The sequence below is a fragment of the Neopelma chrysocephalum genome, unplaced genomic scaffold, assembly GCF_003984885.1.
Source record: "Neopelma chrysocephalum unplaced genomic scaffold, ASM398488v2 Primary Assembly neopelma1_26b, whole genome shotgun sequence".
NCBI classification, from domain to species: Eukaryota; Metazoa; Chordata; class Aves; order Passeriformes; family Pipridae; genus Neopelma; species Neopelma chrysocephalum.
Genome location: NW_020897696.1, coordinates 689,081 through 711,382, shown reverse-complemented (window position 1 = coordinate 711,382; position 22,302 = coordinate 689,081). Strand labels below are relative to the sequence as shown.

The following is a 22,302-nucleotide window of genomic DNA, read 5'->3' as shown; positions in this document are numbered from 1 at the left end:
ATATGTTGTTGCCCAGCTCTGTGTGGTTTGGAAGTGCCAGTGTGTGCCCGTGTGCCGCATGGATTTTGTAGCACTGACATCTGGTGGCAAGAGGCAATGTGAGCTCCAAGTGGCAGTCTGGCAAACAGGGCTGCAGCAGTCCGCACACACTGCTCATCCCCAGATTTTTCATGTATTTTCCAATAAATAAAGCACTTTGTAAAATTAAATGATTGTGGAAGATTTGGATTGTCTTAATGCTGCCACAGGATAATGTTAAGTAATAATTAAAAGCTGATGATAATAAAAACCAAGTAGCAGCTGTTTAGAGGTATTTAAAGTTGAGGGGATGGGAAAAAAATGAAGATGAAAATGCAAATTAAAGATATTCCTTTAAACTTTGAGAAGAAGTGTTTTTTACAGTCTAATAAAGTTATTCAACATTCACCAATACAAATTTTGAAAAGGCTGCAAGGGAGAATTCTCTTCTGCTCTCTCCTTCTTCTTGTTAGGATTCAAAAATATTAAGCGGTTTATTGTCTTTCTTTCCTAACCATGTTTTTCCCCTCCTCTTTCCTGCGACTTTGCATTCAGTGAGTGTGTCAGGCTTGCAGCTGGCTGTTGTCAGAGCTCCGATGATTCCAAGAGCAGTGCCAAAACCAGGAGTTCAAACTCATGGGACATGCCCCCAAAGACACTAAAACTTCTGGAGGTATTTTTAAATTAAATTTGCAGTGCTTTCTATTTGCACTCTGGAGTTTGAGATATGAGCGATCACATATTCAGGACTATCCATATAGTTCTAAGGACTGAGGCTTTGTTTTGTGTGCTTTCTTTTTAACCCCTCCTGGGAGAGTCACAGGAGGGCTGCAGCTTGGCTGCACTCAGCATCTGTGGAAATGGAAGTCTGCACACACCCAAACCCACTCCGTGTCTGTACCTCTGTGTTAAACCAAACCTTGTATTCTTCTAAGAGACAGTCACATCACTCATGGCCCAAAATAGTAGTGACCCTTAATAGCATCTCACTTTTCTTGAGTATGCATTCAGATCTTTAGAGAAACTGTTTGCAGGATAATGTTTCTTATTATTAGTCTCAATCAACAATAGCTTAAATTCTTCATGAATTCACCAGATTTTTATAAGGTAAAGCCTGTTTCCTGACAGGCAGTGCTTGTAATTCTTTGATATCTGCTAGGGGGCAATGTATGTTAAATAATGTCATCTTTTTCTGTGTGATTAATGCCAAGACCTGTAACAGCAACACAGTGAGGAGGAAGCACCTAATAATTACATGGAGAATTTCTGTGCTTGTGAGGGTTAAATAATAAATAACACTGAAATGGAAAGAAAGCAAAAGAACAGCAATGTCCAGAGATCCTGATTGTATTTGGATGAGAAGATACTAGCTTATAGCTTCATGTAGACAAGTATTTCTTTGGTAGATATATGGACAGACAAGTGTTTAACTTCATTGTAGAAAGTGCAAAGAGTCCATACAGGTAAGTCACATTCTGCACAAATATAGTTTCCACGCCACAGCCACTGCTGTGAACACTGCTGTACTGCTGCTGCTCGGTGAAGTCTGGTGACTAGCTAAGGCTTTTGCAGAAATTTAGTCTCTTTGTACTGGATCTTGTAGTCATTTGAGGGCATAAAAATAATTCATTGTAAATGGTTCTAAGGATTTAAACAGGACACTAGAAAATATCCATTGTATGCAGGTAAAAAGATGTTTCATGTTTATTGATAGAGCCATAGAGAGAAAGAGAATTTGTACCTAGGTTTAACACAAGTGTCGGATCACAAATTGAAGATCAAAGAAATAAAAAAGACCACAAGTCTCTTCACAATTCATAAACTCTATACACAGTAGGATGGAACAAATGCATTTTAGTTAGTGTACCTCTTTTCTATGTTTATTAGCATCTTTGACCATTATGCCAAGCCTATTCTCACGTTTAGGTTATTGTAGCAGTTACAGTATGTCATATTGCCTTCCTACTCATGCTGAACTCCAGTGCATTTCACTGAAGAGGAACTCATAGATAAGAAATCTGTTTGAAGTTGTTAGATAGCATTGCTTTTATATTATTTGATTGTCTGTGAAATTTGGGAACACAGATTCACGTATTTGTTCTAGGACATGCCTACATGCTGGCAGATGGTTAGTATACCCACCAGAAACATATTTATGAGCAATAAACTGCATTTGCAAGAAAGAAAGAAATTCACCATGGAAATAATTCAAGAGAGAAATGGTAGAAATAATTCAGTTGCTTTTATTAAAAAACATTTATCACCTCCATATCCTTTTAAAACTAAAATACAAGGGTGGGAGCAGTTGGAGTGTGAATTTTGTAAGACATAAAACTGGCACAGACGTAACCAAGTGAGTTCTTTTACTTACCCAAGTAGTTTGATTGAATTCTTTACAAGACACAGGCCCTGGGGAGTGTGATGAGTGGTTTAATTAGTTTTAAACCATCATATTTAATCAAGCACTGTGCATTTTTAAACTGCTACATTCATTCCACTTTTAGGAGAGCTGTTACAGATCTTTTTATCATTAGTAGTTTATGAGACTTGGGATCTCTATATTCAGTGTGAAGCAAATCTCTTTAATTGACATCACCATGCTGTAAAACTGAATGATTATCCTCAAAGTCAAACTGTTAACTTATACTCACCTTACAAGAAGGAAGAGCTATTAGACATTTCTAAGCTAAAATTTTAATTGGGATATCATTCATCTGCAAAGCAGCCAGAGTTCATTCTATTTATCCCTATGATAGGATGCTCCAAAAGGTGTACATAAACAGTGGGACAAAAAAAATCTAAAAAATATACCCCTTAACAATTAATTTCATTTTGTTGAACAAATTTTTCAATCAGAGCTACTATGGGACAACTGAAATGTTTGGTTTATATTTTTATAAACTTCATTCATCAAGCAAGTATCAAAGCAAAATAATGACATCTTAACCTCTCACTGTTGTACTAAATAAGCTTTCATCTATTTAAATGAAGAAAAAGGAGGTTAAAGATTCTTGCTATGTTGTGATTTTTGATTGAATACAAAGGAAAGTACATAAATTACATCTGTTTTGACTTTTCTGTATGGAAGTAGCATGCTTGCAAACAAGTCAGTTTGCACCATATTCTTTGCTATGTCAAGCAAGATTGAGGTTTGCTGATGCTATAAAGCCAGTGGGGCAAAGTCTGATTCTTATTTGGACACAAAGACTCTGCTGGAAGGTCCCCACAAGATGCTAAGAGGATCCGGGTCGGGTTCTGTGTCCAAGATTAGACTGCAACTGTGTGGGGAGAGGTAGCCCATCACTCCTGCAGACCTGCTATCTTCCTTCATTAGGTGTTTACCTGTTCTTCAGCCCTCCTTTGCAGCATTCCTTGGGGCAGCTTTGAGTCCTGGGAATAACCTTTTTATTGAAGTTATCTGGACATGTCACATCTCCTAGTGCCACTATTGTGCTTTCCACAGATTCAAGAAAATATAGTGGACGTTTGAGGTCAATTTTTATATTCTTCTATGAAGCTGAATATTTTTTTAACAAGCATAGAGGTAATAATAAAAAAAAAATCACTTAATCTGCCTTTTACACAAAGGTTTTTATAGTGGATTCCAGTAAAAGTCTTTCAGGGAAGTTTCTCCTTGTTAAACAGTGACTGCCATGAAATTTTGAAGCATGATATCTTATGGTTTGGGGTTTTTCATCTAATATTTATTACAATTCTAAATAGAGAGTTAGTTTTTTAGAGTCTGCACTGACTGTTAGAGAAAACAAGAGACACCACCATGCCTTAGTGCTTTAGAATATGTTTGTCATTCTTCAGTCTTTATCAATTGCAGTGGTAATATTATTATAAAACATAGAAGTTCTGGTAAATTGGAGCCTTGCCTTAAAATGTTTGCAGTCTAAATAGAGAAGGTTGCCAAGGAGATGAAGTAGAGTGCTTGTTGAGGGAAAGGTGAAGTGACCTGTTCAAAGTCACACAATTCATTTATAAGAGAACTGAAAATGTACTTCTAGGTGCCCTCGGAAATTAGGTGGAGTTTTTCTCACTGGTGACAGATTTAAGGTTTACTGTCTCACAGTCCTTCTGTTTAGACTCAGAATTTACATCACAGTAAAATTTATAGTGATCATTCCTACCCCTGGAAGGACTTAAGGTTTCAGATCTGAAAACTGCAGCAGTGTTATACATTGGGAAATCTGTACTGGGTCACCTTTAGGTTCTTCTAAAGTTGTATCAGTCAATTCTCTACCTTGTACGTAATATAGGATGAGTAATTTCCCCCAAAAAAAACTCTTAAGCCACTTTGATTTTTCTTTATATGTGAAATACCCAATACGTGATTTAGCCTGTGGGCAAAATGTTTTACTGACTTCAGTTGAAAGAAGTACCACGTGAAAGCATGCCAGGTTCATGACCCCATGATTGACTAGCAAGAAACTCTCCAGCAAAATGTGGTTTTTTTCCTACCTGCAAATGCTGATTCATCAGGATTACTATGTTCTTTGGAAAGAACCCAAAACAGACAGGAATTACAATGTTCTTTGGACAGAATTCAAAACAGACAAGGAAACAAGTGAACTTTTGCTGGAAATCTGTCTGATTTCCTTTGCCTGGTTTCTCGGCATCCTGTGGTTTGCCTTTTAAAGGAGCCGAGAGGCGTGGAGCATTGGCATGCTGGTTCCCCAGCTCCCAGGCAGGCACCTCCTCAGTTAGTAGTACCTCTTGCTCAGGCCATGGGGTATCCTTTCAGGTTAGGGTAAGGCTGAAGAGCACATGGGATAGGAGTGGAACCCCTGGCCTGCCAAACGGGGGGATTGTTTGTAGACAAGGAGATACAGATGTGTACAGAAAAATTCTGGCCCATGATCTTTTTTTTTCTGAATCACCTACATTCGCTAATGCAAAACACCTCTTTCTTTGTGGAGAATTGGTGTTGGGAAAATGAAATACTGGGTTTTAGCTTCTGTGGCACAACAAAAAAATATATATGAAACCTCCACAAGTTGAAATTAGCTTCCTGTTCCCTCACCCTCCTCCCTCTCCGCCCTCCAGGCTCTGCTCAGTCATGTATTTACACATTAGTAAGGGGAAAAGATGATACTCCAATATTCCTCACTCAGATGCAATTCTGGTAAGTGCTGTCTGGGGGAAGACTTTCACTGTGGAAGATGCTCAGCAGTAGGAAGGTCTGGGAGTTGCCATCTACTACATAACAATGCAAACTTACAAAGAACCCAGTGTCTCTAGGATAGGGCCCAGATGTTTCATGCTAGCTGTAGAAGGAGGCTTTCCTGAAATACAGGCACTGTGGACCGCAGCTATAAAGCATTATGTCCTCATGAGCCTGTCTGAAGTCCTGACCAAAAGCCTACAGGCGATTGCTGAGACCAAGGCTACAGCTTACAGTGCTGTAGAGATTTCAACATAAAAGAAATCAGGTTTCTACTGCTCTGAGCTTTCCGTCCCCTACTATGGGCGTACTTTAACTTCTTTCTTAACTGGACAATCCACCCTATGCTTCTTTGAGGCACAGTGCAGAACCTGAAACCTTTTTGATGTGGTTTTCTTTGTAGTCCCTTAATTTTATTTCTCTCTGAATGAAAAGGTAGAGGCATTTTTACTTCTTTATTTTTCCTCCCCCAGATACTGTGGTATGATAATTTTCTATTACACTGTTTTGGCAACCACCTTGGAATATGCGTCACTTCTGCTGTCAAAAAAAAAAAAAAGTCTGTTTTATTAGAAACAAAGATAGGTACAGGAATTCATAAAGCTGATTTTTTGCTGCGAGGGAAGGGAGGTGACTCTGGGTTGACTCATCTGCAGAAGCAATCTCATAGAGTACAGAGCTCTTGGGTCTCAGTAGTAAATGTATAGAAGAGGATGAAGGTTGGAAGCTGAGGCCAGTGCACGCCAGGATACCATTGGCCCTCCTGGCTTCAAGGGCACACTGTGGGCTCATAGTCAACTTGTTATCCAGCAAGACTCCCAGGCCCTTCTCTGCAGAGCTGCTCTCTAGTAGATCAGCCCCCTACCTTTACTGATACTTGGGATTATTCCTCCCCAGGTGCAGGACCTTATACTTGCCCTTGTTCAACTTTATTAGGTTTCTGTCTACCCAACTCTCCAACCTATCAAAGTCCCACTGAATGGCAGCACAGCCTTCAGGTTTATCAGCCACTCCTGCCAGTTTCTTATCATCCTCAAACTTGCTGAGGGTACATTCTATCCCTTTGTCCGGGTTGTTGATAAACAAGGTGAATAAAACTGGATCCAGTACAGATCCCTGGGGAACACCACTGACTACAGGCCTCCAACTGGATTCTACTCCACTGATCACAACCCTCTGAGCTCTGCCATTCAGCCAATTCTCAATCCATGTCACTGTCCATTCATCTAACCCACATTTCCTGAGCTTACCTACAAGAATGTTATGCAAGACAGTGTCAAATGCCTTGCTGAATTCAAGGTACATAACATCCACTGCTCTCCTCATCAACTCATTCTGCTAAGTCATCATAGCAGGCTATTGGATTGGTCAAGCATGATTTCTCCTTGGTAAATCCATGCTGACTGCTCCCAATGACCTTCTTTTCTTTTACGTGCTTGGTGAGGACCTCCAGAATGATCTGTTTCATCACCTTTCCAGAGATGACTGACTGAGTGGTAGTTTCCCAGGTTCTCCTCCTTGCTCTTTTTGGTTTTGAGGTAGAAAAGACCTCTGAGATCATTGAGTCTAATCATTAACCTGACACTGCCAAGTTCACCACTAAACCATGTCCCTGAATGTTTCCAGGGATGAGGTATCTACAACCTCTCTAGACAACCTGTTCAAGTTTTCATTAAAAAAGTCTTTCTTATGTCTAGTCTGAATCTACCCTTGTTTAGTTTAAGACCATCATGCATTGTCTTATCACTACAGGCCCTACCAAAAACTCTGTCTCCATCTTCCTTTAGGTACTGGAGGGCTGCTTGCTATAGGGTCACCCCAGAGTCTTCTCCAGGCTGAACAACCCCAGCTCTCTCAGCCTGTCTTCATAGGAAAGGTGTTCCAGCCCTCTGATTATCTTTAATGGCTCTCATCTGGCCTCACTCCAACAGGTCCATCTTATTCTTGTGTTGAGGGCCCCAGAGGTGGATGCAGCACCCCAGGTGGGGTCTCACCAGAGTGGAGTAGAGGGGCAGAATGGCCTCCCTTGACCTGCTGGCCATGCTGCTTTTGATGCAGCCCAGAATATATTTGGCTTTCTGGACTGCAAGCACAAATTGCCAGCTCATGCCCAGTATTTCCACCTGCACCCCCAAGTCCTTCTTTGCAGGGCTGCTCTCAATTCTTTCATCCCCCAGCCTGTATTGATAGCGGGGCTTTGTGCAGCTTAAGAGTCTGGCTGCACATCTCAAAGGTGTACAGACCAAAGGAGAACATGTTAGAGCAGGACAAAAGAGAAATCTCATCTCCCATTAGTCAGTCCCAGACAGAGTACTCTTGTGTCCTCGAAGTAGTCCACAAATACATGGGAGGAAGATATTTCTTTATAAAGTTGATACCTCCAGCATGTATTGCATCATCTACATTGCATTAATCTTAAGTGAGCTCTTGGTATTGTGACAGGTTTTTGTATTTACTGTGGAAAAATATTGTGCAGGTTCTTTTGAAGCATACAAGTGTTGGATTTTTTTTTTTATTAGCTCTATGCAAGTACTGAGTCTGTATGTTGAATAAGAGAAAGAAAGCATTTCTCTGAAAAATTAGAAAGCAGGGATGTATTAAAAATGCTGTAGTAAAAATTCAGTTTGGATCTTTATTCTAAAAGATCAAAATTTTCATTTTCTCCTCAGTAGTGGCAATCGCTAGTTCAGCTCTTCCACCTGTTGTCTCAAGGCTTACTCTCTTTTTTAACGTTTTTCCATCTTCTTCACAACCCACAGCACACAGCTGGACAGGGTTTTTTCTAATGATTATTAGTCTTAATAGTTTTCTACTTCTTTGCTCATGCAGTACTTTATTATAAGTGGCAGTGTGATTATTCATTTCCTAGATGAGTCTTTCAGATGGCCTTTTGGTGGAATGATGAAAAGTATCTGCTTGATATTACACTGAATATACTGGAGATTACTTATGAGCATTTTATGAATATGTAAGATAGTTTAACGCAGTTTAAGAGGTACATACCCTGAAAATAGCAAGCAGTGTACCAGAAGAGAGACTGTGCTTGAAGGAGTTGAATCCAACTGAGCAAGATGGCTGCAGAGCCTGCAGGCTTATTTCAAAACACCACCTACATGTGGATTTACAGGATCAGATACAGGCTCTGAAAGTAGTGTATTAGTCAAATCCACGCCTCCTTAAGCTAGAGTTTGCATTCAGCCCTTCGGGTTTGTTTGTGACAACAGACTCAGCCAGTTTGCAGCACTCAATTGCATTTCCACTGGTTATATCATTCCAAAGGCAGGACACTCCCATAGGCTGGCTTTCAAAAATCTCCCTTTTATATTGCTCAGATGTTTATTTTTGTCCAATTAATGATTGCCAGCTTTTGGTAGCTTCTATTCATGAATTTGCTAAAAGGAATAAAAAATAATTGTTTGCATAAACATTTCTCATCAACAATCTAGATGTCCCTGGGTACTTTCCCTATTTAAGAAGCTCAGAGTGGTTGGGGTGAGGCATTTTCTGCGCATGCCTTCTGACAATATTCTTAAATGTGTGGTCAGAAAAGATTATTCCTTTGGTATCTCTCAGTTCTTAAAAAAAAACCACAAAAGAATAGTAATTTCTAAGGCATTTAGCTGCTGCACCCATTTGATTCCAGCTTTGTGAAACACTGACCCTGTCAGTGCTCACAGCTCTTTGTCAGGTTGCTCAGGCCACAGTTCACAAACAGCTCTGCCCTGGGGGCATGAGATGTATGCAGGCACTGAATATTAAGGGGTTTCCTGGGTGCCCACAGAACTTAAAACTTTTACTTGGAACCTTACTTGTCTCTGCAGCTTCCTAAGCCCTCAGGATCAAGCCTTCTCTTGACACACGAGGCTGTGTGCTTTGCAGACATGTTTTGTGCAGCTCTTCTACCCAATCTTGCCTGGAATAGAAGTTGCCCTATATGTAACGAGGATGTGAGGAAAGACCCAGGCAACTACAGACCTGCTAGTCTAACCTCAGTTAATGGAATAACTGTGGAAATTATTTAACTAGATACTATTGAAAGACATTTAAAGATGCAGTCAATATGGGTTCACAAAAGGAAAGTTCTGTTTCACTAATTTGATATCTTCCTCCAATAAGGTCACCTGCCTAGCATGTGAAGGGAAGATGGCAGATGTAGTTTTCTGGATTTTTGTAGGGCTTTTGATAGTTGTCCCTCACAGCATCCTTCTGGACAAGTTGTCCAACTGTGGGATGAGGGGGTACACAGTGCACTGGGTGAAGAACTGGCTGAACAGCAGAATTCAAAGGGTTATGGTGAATGGGGCTAATCTAGCTGTTGACCGGTCACCAGCTCTGTTTCTCAGGGCTCAGTTCTAGGGCCAGTGTGGTTCGATATATCTGTCAGTGATCTGGAGAGAGGAGTCGAATGCCCCATTATCAGGTTTGCTGATGATCTGAAATAGGGAGGTGCTGTTGACTCTGCTGAGGGACAAGAGGCCTTGCAGAGGGATCTAGAAAGATTGGAGCATTGGACAGTCATCAATGGGATGAAATTTAACAAGTCTAAATGCCAATCCAGCACCTTGTCTGGAGTATCGTGGGCGCAAGTATGAACTGTGGGAGGAACAGCTGGAAAGCAGCCCTGCAGAAGGGGATCTGGGGGTGCTGGTCAGCAGTAGCTCAGTGTGAGCAGCGTGTGCCCGGGCAGCCCAGAAGGCAAACCACGTCCTGGGATACATCGAACACGGCACAACCAGTGGTCAGGAGAGGGGATTATCCCACTGCGTTCAGCGTTGGTGCAGCCTCACCCTGAGCACTGTGGGCCCACAATTTAAGAAGGATGTGAAGGTCTCTGAATGTGTCCAGAGGAGGGCAGCAAAGCTGGTGACAGGAGTGGAAGGCACCTCCTGTAAGAGGAGCAGCTGAGACTTTGGGCTTGTCTAGTTTGGAGAGGAGGTTGAAGGGTGACCTCAATTGAACTTTACAGCTTCCCGAGGAGGGGAAGAGAAGAGAGAGGTGCTGAGCTCTTCTGCCTGAGATCCAGTGATAGGATGTGTGGGAATGATTCAAAGCTGTGCTAGGGGAGGTTTAGGACATTAGAAAGCATTTCTTTGTGAGAGGGTGGTCAAACCCTGGAACAAGGCTTCCCAGAGAGGCGGACAATGCTCACAGCCTGTCAGTGTTTAAGAGGTGTTTGGACTGTGCCCTTAATAACATGCTTTAACTTTTGATCAGCCCTGAAGTGGACAGGCAGTTGGACTATACATGATTGTTGTAAGTTCCTTACAAATGAAATAGTCTGTTCTATCACTAGGAATAGCATGAATTTCTATTCTATTTGAATTCAGGGGAGCCGTACTAAACAAAATGTGCGCCCTACCCCATATTGGCATATCATTTTCCATTTTCATCTGTTCTCATTGCCTTCTGAAGTAGACCATTTTCATTGGTTTGTATTGCCACCATTCAAAAGCATGAGCACCTCTCTTCAGATGCTTTGTTTTACACTTGAACCCATTTAAAACCTTCCTTGTCTAACATACAGCAAGTTCTAAAATTACATATACCTTGAAAGGATGCAAGAGATAGGGCTGTTTGTGAAAACCACCAGTACTGGTATTTAAGATGCTTCAGGTGAGCCCTCGGCATCCACCTCTGCGTTACTTTATCATGGTAATCCTGCTTACCCATTCTCTTTCTCTCCCCCTCTCATGACAGCCCAAAATTCAGTGGAACTACTTGCCAGCCTAGGTGAGAAAATTTAACACAGGTTTTTGCATCGGCAGTTCCAGACATTCAGTGAGATGAGAACAAATTAATTAGATTCACTGTTAGGGTAGTGTGGATTTTCTTGAAATTCCTCTCATTACAAATAGCTTTAGGTAACCATCCCAGAGCTTTTTAAGAAATCTATTCACTAAAGATTCCATGCAAGTCAGTAGATCTACAGAGGGTTAAATTTGACTCTCAGGTGCTGGCCAGAACTCCTAGCCAAGGTATGGAGATACTCATGGAGTAATGAATTCTCTTTGTGGCTTAAATTGCTTTTCTACCACTGCTTTTAGATTCGACCTTGAAGCCAGATCTCATCACATTTGCTTCTTCCTCGTGTTTTAAATGAATGCTGCTTACTCGGCCCTTGTGAGTCTACAACCTATCTTTTTATAGCAGTCAACAGAGCTATCGGTCACATTTGATGCCCCTCTCTTAAGGGATACTGAGGACCAGCAATTTAGTTATGGCTTTTGTTATGGCTCTGGCTACAGCATCTGGATTGATTGGATGCGGGAAACCTGTACATTGTCAAGCCAAGCAAACCTGACTGTATTTTTGATGTAGTACAGCTGTCTGTGTATTAAAAAGGATGTCATGCACATTTATGGCTGAACTATGTACTTATTCCTCACATAGATGCACAGTTATTTGGCTTCTCCCAGAATTATGTGGCCTTTCAATACAAGAGAGAACTACTGCCTTCCTCAGTGGGAAAAATTTGGACCAAGCTTGCATTCTTAAGAACTACTGGAATATGTGAAAATGAAAGTAAATATTCTGAAAGTAAGGTTACTTGTGTAGAGGGCGTGTGCTATACAGAACTTACTCTTTGCTTGATCTGAAGCATGGCACCCAAATGCCTTCTGTACAATATCATGTGTCCAAGTGGAGAGCTGAAACGGCATATTATGCAAGGCAGTGGAAAGTTCCACTTTGCGTTCATTTACACTACCCATCGCATGAAGGTCTTTGCTAAATTACTTGTAGTAAAGTATTTTCTAATAGCCAGGTAGGAATGGGGCTGCAGTGTGGTGGGTGCTGCACAGAGAACCAGAGAGAGCCCACCAAATCTGTTCCAGTCCATAGAACTGTAATAGGACTTCAATATGCTTTTTTTTTGAGTTATTCATTAAGAGGAATTTAAGATATGGGTCTGGAAACATGTTAGCTGTCAATACTCCTTTGATTTTTAGCCTTAGTTTCCCCTTTGGCTTTAGCCAAATAATTTTACTATCCTACCTCAGTGGGCCTATCTGTAAAAGAAGAGTTAGTAATATATGAATTTCAAAGGAGTGTTGCAAGGATTAATTAGTTACTCTTTATGCTGAGTATTTTTGAAAATGAAAGATGCTAAGTAAGTATTACTATTGGTTCCAAAGCATTTTTGTTCTGTGAATTTTCTCTGAAGTACACTTTTTTTTTTTAAAAAAAGCACATGCATTTCAATCACTTGTGTGAAACACTACATAATATGAACTGTGTTAGTAAATTGCTCCAAGTATTACAGACAAAAGACTGAATTCGGAAACTCCCTCAGTATCTTATAGTCCCCTGAATTGCCTCATTACTTAGCGATACTTACTCAAATTTAATCTGCAGTAAATCTCTCTATGTCATTAAAATTCTGCTAGGCATTCACATTATTTCTAGGGATTTTGAAGTAGACAAGATTTTGGATTTGTTGGGGGTTTTTTAGCGTGTTATACTGAGGAAAGGAAAAATAATTCAATGGATCACAGAGACACAGCATTAAAAATAAGTCTGTCTAGCAAAACTAGGATAATATACTGCTGTCTCTGTTTCTCATATACATTCTACTTGACACCAGATTGCTTTGTCCATTTTCCACTTTCATAGGTCTTGAAGTTTTTTGCAATTTTGATGAAATGGGATTTTTTTCATATTTATCCTTACCATGCAAAAAAGACGGTTTGAATACAGTGTATTGAGTTCAGTGGATCTGGTGGAGCCGCACCAACGATTGATGGCTACACAGAATGTTCAACCTTTCTGTGTGGAACACAGCATACAACTTCATTCCATGCTGAGGTTTCTCATGGAATCCCAGCTCCCCAAATCATGTGAACATGCCAGAATCACAACTGTTTCATGAGCTTTATTTTTAAAGCATAGAAAGTAAAAAATAGACCAACCACACATAGTAAATCAAAGAACAGTTGCACTCTTCTATATTTATTACTCTTTTTAAAACATTAAAATTTAAGATCTGGGGGCTGCACACGGTGAAAGTGGCAAGAGAAAACACCCGATTCTTCAGTAAATGTTGATCCCTTTAATGAGGGTATGCCTTGCATTTCTAAGCAGTTATTATAAGAAACTAACCTGAGTCACAACCTAGATGAGGCTGGAGAGTGAAAAATTCAACTGAGAACTCTTTACTAGAGCAGACAAGCATAGGCCTTTTAAGATGAAACTGGGCAATGCTGTGTGTCAGGCTACCAAAGATGTTCACGAGATGACCGTCAGGTGTTGCTTTCCTAACTGTTCAGAGAGTACTCAGTAGCACCAGTCCACTTGACTTGCTGTTTCTTGTTCACCTAGTGATTTATAGAGGGCAACTGTGGTAATAGATTTTGATTCAGATCCTCATTGTATGGATTTTACTCTTGATTTTAAGCTCCCCTTTTTCTCTTTATTGTAAAGATTTCTGTTCCAAAGTAAGATAAAAAGTTAAACAAGAACTGTATGTTTCTTCCAGAGCATAATAGTTTCAGAACAGTAATATCTCAGAAATCGTTCTGTGTATATTCTCTCAGCTTTCTGCTTTAAGCCTTTTCATACATGCCGGTTTTCATTTAGATTAGAGTCCAGCACCAAATCCACCCCATCGGTGAGTCCTCCCTGAGTTTGGGGACTCCCACACTAAATTAGTCAGCAACCCACGTGGACTTCAACAACATTTTCTTTTTTCTGTTTTTATTCTGAATGTTAATTTCCTGTAGGTTTCCCTGCATGTGCTTTGCAAGGGATAAGTGGAATGGGTAAGGAAAGGGCAGCTTGCAGTATAGACAAGAGTGTCGGGGTGGTGTCATACCCAAAGTGGAAAAACTTTCAGAGAGGAAAAAAGATGCAGCAATCTCAAGAGACAGCCAGGCCCCTGGTTCAATTGCTGTGTGCTAGGACATCAGCCCACATTTGTATCACTGTGACCACAAACATCACCAGCTCACAATAAGCAAAAAACTCACATGAATGACAGGATCAGATATGCATGTTTCCCTCCAGTAGCACCTCTTTTTCCTGAGCTTATCTTTCAGTGCATGACTTCTGTGGTCACAGCTATCAGCCACCCCTCATCTCCCTCCTCAGTGGAGGACAGCAGTACATACTGATCGGGGAGGCACTTTGGAAGGCTGAAAGATTTGTATTTGAAAGTGCTCCAGGCTGGATTGGATCATAAGGAAAGTTTCAGAGGGACATGTACCACAAACCAGAGGAGGGGCAAAGTGTTGAGGAGCTGCCCATTCCCTCTGTGTGCCTCTGTTAGTGCCTCTTCCAGAAGATTCTCGTCTTTAGCTGGCTCTTGGGTGCATTTTGGCAGCATCAGTAATAGCCTGACCGTAAGGAGAATTACAAGCAAGAGCTGTGCTACGCAGGAACTTGAATGCAGAGACAAGGCTGCTGATAGCAATACGTATTTGGTGTGGGGAATGGGGGAAGGGACACGTTGGGAAAAGGGAACGAACAATTACATGAATTAATCTGAAAACCCAGTGAATTGGTAAAAATGAAACTGGCTACCTCATTACACAACTTAAATAGAAAGAAAACAAGTAATAAGCAAAGCTGTGATCAAGAAAAAAATATGACAGGCAATTTGTGAAAGAAGTTGTAAGTCAGCTAGAAGCAGTCTATTAACTGAAGCAACAAAGTACATCTGTTCCTGAGGGTTTAGGGGACCCCAAGGAAGATGCCTAACCATATGTGGACAGGTACGGCATGACAGGATCCACCAGAGATGGGTATCTTTTTATTGGGCCTCACTCACATCCTAACACCACGCCTGGCCACAGCATCCAACCCATAGTGGGAGAGTCTATTATTACACTCAGATGCACCACAGCAATGAAAAAAATGCTCCTTATGTGCCCTTGGTCAGGTTGGATGAAGAACTGGCTTCTTGGGCTGGGTTTTAAATCAAGTGCAAACTCCATTGTTGATCCTACCAAGAGGTCTCTGTGCTACACTTGCATTTATAAACAACACCATTCTAATTTTATTGTGTTCTGCACAATACTTTCCCAAGCATTATGATGGGGCTGATATAACTCAAAATCTCATATACAAATATTTTTGTCAGATCCCTTTAGACTTTATGGAACTCTGAAATGTTCTCCTTTTAACCTTGGAGAAGACTTGTATGGGACTTAAATTTGATCTTAAAAGTTTCAACTATTTTTATACCATTGAAACTGTTGCCCCTGCAAACCTGATAAACTCACATTCATACACATCATCCTCTCCCAGCACTCTTTTCCTTCTTGAGGGTGTGTTGCAGCCTGTTTGCCTGCTTATTTCAAACTTCATGTACTGATGGGTTCCTCTCAAACTCAGGTGAGGTTTACACTACTCTACAACTCAGAGAGTTTTTCTGTGACAGCCCTGGGTGACTGCAGACTGGGAGAGTTACAAGCCCCCACTTGCACAGAGATAGTAGTTCCTTGTCATTTGGTTTTATTTCTCTCCCCACCCTATGTGATTTCCAGATCAAAACCCTGACAAGCTTAGTGCGGTTTGAATCCTCTAATTGTGCTGCTGCAGCCATGTGACTGCCTGGCTGAGTAATTCCCTGCAGAAGGAGACAAACTGTATGTTACAAAGATCAACAAACAGTGTTTAAAATGTGAACAAGTTGCAGTAGTATATGATAACCATGCCACTTTGCCTGAAATCTCCTTCTACTGCCGCAGCCCTGTGGAGGCTTGATTTACTGTAACAAGCTTAGTGACCTGCAGGGAAGCGCATGGGTGAGGAGGGAAGGCTAGATGGACCTTTGGCTTGTTTCCTATCTCCTTCAACAACCTTCTGTTTCCAAAACTGGTTTCATCTATCATTTGTCAAAGAAAATGGTTCCTCAGAATTCTCAGCAAGAAGGTAGAAATCCCTGCCTTGTGGAGGTAAGGAGCAGTCACTTCCACACTGCCATGGAGCCCAAATCTGTTCTTGCTGTTCTGAAGTGGTGTAAGAGAGAATGAGAAAGAAGAGAGCAGCTGGCATCAAATAAGTGGGGATCTGCTGAAGACCTTCATTTATACGTAATGTATGGGAGGAGGGGAAAGGGCAGATAAAACACAATTGTTCCCTTTTTACAAAAAGCCTCGTGCTGTTTTCAGAACGGTTAATTGCATTGATTGTTCCAAACTCTGTATCTTCCTTTCATACGGGAGCTGGTTGTTGAATTGCAACTTGTTTTTCGGCTGGCTGACGGCGGAGAAGGGGCTGTCTGGCGCGACAAGGCTGGATGGGTGTGTGTAGAGCTTGTGCGTTTTCAGAGCACGACACTTAGGAAGGCTGTTGCTCAGTTGCCGAAAGCACAGCTGTTGCAGAGCGAGGGAGGGAGCCTGACAGCAACCCTGTAATCAGGTAGGCAAACATGCAAACCATATGCTTGTTCCTGCCTAATTTTATTTCTCAAAGTGGAGGTATTATTAGCGGGTAGTGTCTGGGTTCACAAAGTCCTCTTTGCTGCTGGTGGCAGTGAGATGGGTTGATGAGAGCAGCTGGATGTGTTTGCCCAGAAGCCGGTATCTATGAATTAGGAGATCAATAGCTGTGCTAAAAATCACTGAGCCATCTGGGATTTACAGATAGAGGATTGACTTGCAAATCCTACTGAAACTGAGATCTGCAGTAACTCCTGAATAACAGCACAAGCAATGGAGATGGTGTAGAAAGTTATCTAGAAGACCTGAAATGGCCTAGTGGTACTTTTGTCAGCCCTTGGTTGCAAAGAAGCTTAGGAAAGGGTGAGAAAATGCTTAGGTAAGGGGAAATTAGTTCTGCTGCTCTTTTGTTTTTGTTTTTTTTTAACCCTATTGTTAACATGTGATTTTGAAGGTACTGCAAGATGATAGAAAATGCAGCCATATTTTAGCAGTACCTGGTGGCTACCAAAATCAGCCTCTTTACATCTGCATGCAAACAGGTAAGGCCTGTAAACAAGAGGGAGAGGGGGAGAACAAAGGTCAAGAGAGGAGAAAAGGCTTGTTCAGAAAGATGGGAGAGTATGCACATGGAAATAGAATTTAGACTTTCAGTCAGTTTTATGCTTACTCTGTGCTCTGTGATTATGCAGAACTACAGCAGCTGTCAGGCTGCAGAGAGGAGCTGGGGACAAACCAAGATCTGAGTCTGAAAAGAAAATACGCAGAAACAACCTTCTACTATAGATGAAGAAGGCCATACATTCATAGCAGAGACTGGTCATCTCTCTGGTACCTTTCAGTATGGAATCAGTCTTCCATTGATTAGCAGGGGTATTTGACTGGCTTACTTTGCACAAAGAACCTAAACTATGAGAAGTATCCTATAGGCTTCTGGTCAAGCTGTTCTAAAACATTGCCAGGAATGCAGAGGTTGGTTGCTGGCACAGGATGCTGTAATTACAGACCTACATAGCAGGCAGGTAAATAGATAGGTGTTCATAGTATGGAGCAAAATGGGTATTCTGCTCTATGTACTTCTCTGCTGTCTTTCATCATGACCATAAACAGATACTGAAACTCAGCTACCCATAATGATGCTAGATATCTAAGTAGGAAAATACTAACATTTTGAGACTACAAAGACTAAGCAGCTTAGCTGATGATGTAGAAGAAGTTTGGGAAGAACTGGAAATACAAACTGAATCCCCCAGCATTTTATCCACTAACCCATTCCAGTAAAGAAAAGAACCCCAGCTATTTTCTTTTTATTGTTTCTTTTTTTCCTGGCAGTGCATGACCTGACCTTATGTTAGCATAGATGGTTGCACTGTCCTTCTGTGATATTCCACTCTCTAGTATTAAGAGGTGTTTCTAGTGTTTATTTTATGGTGTTGCTGTAAACTTGCATCAGAGAGGGGAAGATTTTGGTGATGGGTGATGTCATCTCTCAACTATGTATAAGCTACTTTGTAAAATGTGGTACGTAATTGTTAGTCCTTCGTAACACTACGATTGCTAACTGTGCTGCCTGTTCGGAGGTTTGTCATGTTAACAGTATTTGCCAAGTCCTTTCCCTGAATTTATCTCTCAGTGGAGGTATCCACAGTGAAAAGGCTTCAGGTAAAACACTGAAAAGCAGAAGGCACCCTTCATATCTGTAGTTGTCACTGGCATCACACAACAGATGTAGTAGTGTGACTTAACTAGCTGTAACTTCACTCCCTTTGCTGATGTGTTAGCAGAGCTACACTTACTTCACTGGCCTTTCTAGGAAACAGAGCTGGGCCTTTGTAAACGCATTTTTCTGTTATTGAGACTTCAACCCTGCTTGTTCTGCTCCCAAAATACAGACCATGGTCAGCTGCAATTGAGAAGCAGTTGGTCTTGCCTTCAGGTGCAGCTACTGGAGAACATCTCATCTTCTGTGACCTAGACCACTGTCTCTGCAGGGCAAGCTCCCTAGGTAGACACTTAGGGTGTATTCATAATTTGTGTGATGTCATTGTTCAGTGATATTACAGGTGGCATCTCTGTAGTCAAATACATCCACAGCTACCAAGGAAGCTCATTAGATAGTACTATAGGTAGCTAACAGCATATCACTACACTATCTTTCAAAGGTACGGAAGAAAAAAATATAATTCAGCTGTCTTCTTACAAAATTTTTCTTCATGCTCCCCGATCCAAGGAGATCAGAAGTTGAAACTTCTGTCAGCATAGTCACACTTACTTCCATGTGTTACCTCCACTGAGGGCAGTAAGAGAGAAGAGTAGGAAAGCACAGACCTATTGATTTTCATAAGGGGTGGTCAGTCTTACTGAAGATTAGATTGTTAATCTCTGAAGGAATCATCATGCTTTAATGGATAAATGATCTGGAAATGAGAACTTTTCCAAAACTGTACGTGATAGGTGACAGAGGAAGAAAATGGTCCAACACAATATTTCATATGTTGATGAGAAGAAAAATTCTGGTTCAACAGTCAAGCTAGGATTTGATAAACCAAACTGAAAAACAATCTTGAACTTTGTTATCTTTGCCTTGATCTTCAAGCAATAGGTGTGTGAGTCCAGATTCCTCAAAGTTTCTAAGCCTACCACTTCCTAAGCCTACCACTCTCAGATAGTGGAATAGAATGTGTCTTCAGCATTTTTAACAACCTATCAAGCTAATAAAGGAGCAAATGTGTCTGTTATAAAGTCTGTGGTTTAGTATTAACTTGAGAGGGTAAAACAAAAAAACAAACCCAAAACAACAGACCAAACCAAGTACACAAAAAACCCCAAAGCAAAGTAAAAAACAAACAAACAAACAAAAACCCCACCAAAACTGACCTGGAAAAATCTGTGCAAGGTTGTATTTATGAAGTACACTGAGTAGAGGAAACACAAAATTCACTTACAGGTGAAGCGCAGAGCAAACTGTAGCTGTAGCTGTGACTTCGACCACCACTGCAGTATTTCTGCCTCTACATAATTCTTGTTTCACCCAGTCTTGGTCCAATAGAGCCATGTAAAATCTCTTTAAGAAATGGAAAAATGTACCTGGGTTTCTAGTTCTCTTTACCAGTTGTCAGTCAAATCCCCATAAGTTCATGATGTTGACAATTTAAGAGAATGCTGGGAACTGTTTTGAGTGCGGCTGTAGTGAAAAAAAATGTTCAGGAAGAGAAAGCATTTTTTTGAGAGGAAAGTGTTGTTTAATAGTTGTTTCCTCTCCCTCATGATAGATGCAAAGAACAAAAAAGGAAGCCCACACTATGGAATAAATAATATTCTTGCTTGAAAATAATTTTTGTCACACTTCGAGTTGTTTCAAAACAGGGAAGTAGAAAAAATCTCATATAATTGTTCAGAATTTACTCAGTGCCAAAACAAATTGGAGCTTTACTCTCAATTTTTCATGCTGTTTTTCTAAGTGTAATTTTTTAATGGGTCCTGAATTTGAGTTAGACAACTTTTTTCCAAAATTATTTTCCAACTTACCAAAATTCTGTTTTGAATAAACCAATGCTACTTAGCATCAGAAAATAATTTAAGTCAGAAGAGACTTTCAGGATGTTCGGTCACTCAGTTCAATGGTTTAATGTTAAAATGGTCCTCCATTCTGTATCAGTTCAGTATAAAAGTAGGCAAGACTTAACTCTGGAAAATTTAGATTGTGAGCCTTTTTAGCTGAAGAAGAGATTTGGGAGATTCCATGCAAAGAGGGACTTTATACAAAAACTTTGAGTTTCTGAGTTTGGGTATTTTTTTTAAACTTATGCAATGGGAAACTCAGTTTTGCTGAGCACTGCAAGGCCAGGCATTCCTAAAAAAATTATGTATTTTGTAAAACACTTCACCTTTTCTGGATGTAACAGTAGGCTGGACTGCAAGCCATACTTTCTGTGGTGTGTTTTGCCCTCAGGTCTGACTTTTCAACTCTGAATCCAACCCAAAATGTTTTGAAGCATGGAGCATTTGTCTTTTTCATTTTGTTAGTTTATATACACCTAGAAATGTATTGGGAAAACACTTAAAAAGCAAAACCCCTTCAATATCCTGCTGGGAAATGATGATCAGAAGACCTCAGCATGGATTTGATATCAAGTCAGAGCCTTTCAAAGAATGAAAGAGATGATCTTCTTTTGAAGTCAGCGCAATTACACAGGGAATGAATCTGTCTCCCTTTGTACCTTTCCCACCTTTTGTTTAATGTGCTGCAATGAGCTAAAACTTGAAACTTGTAGAGCACCATTTTCATTGATAGAAGAATCTGCTGATTAATCAGACTGCTGTACTTAACATTAAATCTTACTTACTATAATTGACTGTTATGTCATGCTAGTGAGATTTCTTTCAGTTTTACTGCCTGCATGCTGCAGATCCAGACAGCCAAGAATTTTGGTATTATTTTATGCTCACCTATGCCTTGCTGGCACTTTTTTTTTTGGGGGGGGGGTGCATAAGGAACAGTAGATTACTTCTCTGTTAAATATTTTGTCTGTCTGAAACAAGTGAATAGGAAAGAAAAGCATGTGTTTAAGGATATGAGGCTTCTGAGCCATCTAAATTTTAATTTAAAAAAAAAACCAAACAGAACCTGAAAATACTGCTGTATCTTTGTTAAATATCCAAAATAAAAAATTACTGAGAATAAGGATGGGAAGTAGAGTGGAGGAGGGTCACATTTTTAGGGAAGAAAGAACATAAAGAAGCAATGGCTTTTCCCCTTTCATTTTTTCAACTCTAAGCAGTTACAGAGTAGGCTGAAAAGATCTGAATGATGTAACAAGCCAAATGTACTTTCTCTGTTTCCCAGTGGTGAAGCTAATCTACTCATTGGAGACCTGACCCAGATGAAACTTACATTTCCTGGGGAAAACTTCAGATCTTGAAATGAGCACTGAAGGAAAGTTGGTGGGATCATTAGCATTGAGGAGCCAGTCCACTTTCTGCAAGCTGTGACCATGTGACCACACATACTTTAAATTTACCTGTGCTGCTCCAGTTTTTCATGGACATAATGTAACTGCTCATACTGTATAAGGTGGTGAAGGGTCTAGAGAGTAAGTCATATGAGGAGCGGCTGAGGGAGCCGGGGTTGTTTATCCTGGAGAAAAGGAGGCTCAGGGGAGGCCTTGTCACCCTCTACAACCACCTGAAAGGAGGTTGTAGCCAAGTGGGTGTCGGCCTCTTCTCCTAGGTAACAAGTGACAGGACAAGAGGACATAGTCTCAAGCTGTACTAGGGGAGGTTCAGGTTGGACACCAGGAAGAATTTCTTCACTGAAAGGGTGGTTAAGCATTGGAATGGACTGCCCAGGGAAGTGCTGGAGTCACCATCCCTGGAAGTGTTCAAGAAACAACTGGACATAACATGGTAATGTTCAGTCAAAGGTTGGACTCGATGATCTTGGAGGTCTTTTCCAGTCTTAATGATTCTGTGATTCTGTGGTTACCCCACAGCAAGGAAATGACATGGAGAGATTTCATAAGTACAGATACATTCGTGCTTAGGATGTGTAGTGAGTGTAGTTGAGGAGAGAGACGGGCTTAGCATCCAGGTGACTATTATTTATTACTCCTATTTTTAAGTCGCATCTCTAGTGAGAGTTGAACTCGATAGACATATACTATCATATATTAGCAATGTATTGAGCTAATTAGTATTGTGTTCTGCATATTTATCTCAGTGGGAAAGAAGCTTTGT

The 22,302-nt window shown here is 40.7% G+C and overlaps 1 protein-coding gene across 5 annotated transcripts in view; it reads left to right on the top strand.

Moving 5' to 3' along the window:
* Positions 1 to 22,302, top strand: part of PHACTR1 (phosphatase and actin regulator 1) — a 302,232-nt gene that overhangs the window by 113,817 nt on the left and 166,113 nt on the right. Inside the window, exon 1 of one of the 5 annotated variants that reach the window (XM_027676178.1) lies at positions 16,453 to 16,546. The exons of the other annotated variants lie outside the window; for them this stretch is intronic. The gene's annotated coding sequence lies outside the window, so the exon portion shown is untranslated. Of the gene's footprint in view, positions 1 to 16,452; positions 16,547 to 22,302 lie in introns of those variants that run through there. 5 annotated transcript variants of the gene reach the window in all.